Here is a 2831-nt window from a genome sequence, read left to right on the forward strand (position 1 = left end):
CTCTTTTTGAGCAATCGGGAGTAGAGTCCCATAGAAATGAGGAAATATTACAACCACAAAATAATTATTAGGAAGCATATGATTCAGAGAGTTGAATCATTTGTTGAATCTATGGGTGGAAGAAGTGATAGACCCTCTACATCAGTTGCAGGGGCATCTACTTCTCGCCCTGCATCACTAGAAAACATTATGGACCAACTCATGATTCAAAAATTGGATATTGTAAATATTTAAAATTAGATTGGAGGGATTGGAGCAAGAAAAGCTTATAATGATGAGTATCAGCAGAGGAGAGTTCAACATTATATAGCTTTTGAGGATGCTATGGTGAGATATCTTATGGGTGAATACAATGTGGAATTTCCTACATTCCCTAGCTTTACCCCTTATGCTCCTATTCATGATGAAGAAGAAGAAGAAGAAGATAATGATGATGATGAAGAGGAAGGCGAATTGATATTTTTTGGAGTTAGTTTATTTGTTTCGTCGTTTGTTTGTTTGTTTGTATGTTGTTTGGATGTGATTTGGTTGGCAGTTGAAACTATAGTAGTCAAAACTTTTATTTTATGTTGTGGATTTAAAATGGTAATAGTAACTGTAGATTTTTATTTTTCCTGCATTTTTAGAATTTTAAGTTTTTGTTTCTAATTTTAATTCTCAACAAATTCTTTGGAACATATTATGTCTCATTTAATGATTTAAAGCCTGCATGAATTTTTGAAGTTAATAACTGCAATATACCAGAGCCCGGTTTCATAATTAGAAATCCTCTATGGTTAGTTTTTATTTTCATGTATTTATTGTTTTCTTCACCAACTAAATTTTATGCTAAAATATTTTTAGAATATTTAAAAATTTCTTTTAAAAATTTTATTTGTCCTTACGTAACAATATTTTTAAAATTAATTTAATATGACCTGGGACATTAAGATTAAACTTTAAATGACTATACTTAAGTTTATGAATATTATGGTAAATTTAGGTAAAACTTTTTAATAATGAAGGTCAATTCTAAAGTTAAAGATATTTAGTATGATAAGATAAGACTAATTTATTCTATTTAAAGTAAAGGAAATTGTATTTTTGAAGTATTAAAAATTTTAGAGTTTCATGTTAGAAGAAAAGAATGAGACTTTATGAAAATCATAAACTAATATGAATTTAAAAAATGAAGAAAGGTAAGAAGTTTTGACTTTAAGAAGAAAAAAGTGAAGTTCAAAACTATTAAAGAATATCCAGATATAGTAATCCTAACTTGAAAAAGAAAAAGAAAAAAAAGGATTGGAAATATCCTAAAAAAGAAAAAAATATGGATCAAAAAGATCCTAAAAATAAAAAAAGAATAAAGTGAGGGAGAAGCTTGAGGAGATGTCTAGTCAAAAATTGGTTTCACTTGAGTCAACTTAAGGAAAAAGTTTTATTACGTTTTCTAAACTTATATTAGATTATTAGTAGCATTATTAGTAAAGTTTTCCTCAAGTTTTTTTTCATATGAATATTCTAAATATCCTTGATATAACAAATTGCAATCATTCTTGAAATGAATAGAGGTTCAGAAATATTAAAATTGAGTACTAAGAACTCTTAAACTTAGAATTTGAATCTAAGTTATTAGAGACTTTTCTTAAATTTTATTATTTTATTTATTGAACTAAAGTATAGAATTTATAAGTTAGTCTCTATCCTAAGTCATATGCTTTTATGTAGTAAAAGTGTCACTTGATGACAAGTAACATTTAAATTTGAGGGATTTTGATACACCAAAATAATATGTTGTTTTAAGTATATATTTTATGGTTATTTTTTGTGATATTGTACTTTAAAGAAGGGTATTTTCATGTTTTTGCTCTAGGTATATCCATTTTAGGCATTTGGAGCAAAATTAGCAAAAAGGACAAAATTTGGAGCCAAAACAACGAAGTTTTGAATTCTGGCACATGACGGCGCCAGATGCGCCAGATTGGCGCATATGCGCCAAAACCCAGAGCAGCACGGTCTTCAGCAAATTGACGATGATACGCCAGATTGGCACTAGATGCGTGTTTACCTCAATTTTGGTTGAGGTTTAGTTCCTCCTCTTTAATAGCCTAGGGTCTAGCCATAGGACTTTTCCTTTTGACTATTCCTAGAAAACTAGACTTGGAACCCTCACCACTAGAAATTCCAAACTGTTCTCTACTCAGCTTGAAGTTTCACATGTTGGTCTCAACCTCTAAACACTTAGTAGGTGGGGTCACTGTGGGGGAAACTCAGGATGAGTCACCCTTAGGATTGCTGGACCTTAGGGTTGACCTTGGGTGTTGGTCTGGAGCTAAGGCCCTCACTACACTTATCTACACCCACATTCACTCACAACCCTGAGCTCAAATTTCTAACCTAGATCCCTTGATCTTTTGGGATACTCATGTAGATGGTCCCCTAAATCTACTAGCCCTAGGGCTATGGTTTAGCTAAGACCACTATGTAGAGGACCCAAAATGGGGCTTCCTTTGGTCCATGGCTTATTGGTGATGATTGGTGCCTCAAATCTACCAAAATACCCATCTTGGCCTTTTGACCCCTAAAACACCCCCAAATTACCTAAATACCCCTCTTGGGCTCAACATCCCAATTTTTGAGTAAGTTATCACAAATCTTGAAAATGCAAGAGAAACTTGTATAACAGAAAATCCCAATAAATCCCAAATATTCTTAATTTCATTTCTCTAAACTAAATATTCTTAGTTTTTTTTCTTTCAACTACCACATGACCCAATTTGGCCAATTTGACAATGTTTAACCAAAATCCCCAAATTTCCCTTTAAATACCCAAAATTCCCCAAATCCATCTC

This window comes from Phalaenopsis equestris, unplaced genomic scaffold (assembly GCF_001263595.1).
Source record: "Phalaenopsis equestris unplaced genomic scaffold, ASM126359v1 Scaffold000341, whole genome shotgun sequence".
NCBI classification, from domain to species: domain Eukaryota; kingdom Viridiplantae; phylum Streptophyta; class Magnoliopsida; order Asparagales; family Orchidaceae; genus Phalaenopsis; species Phalaenopsis equestris.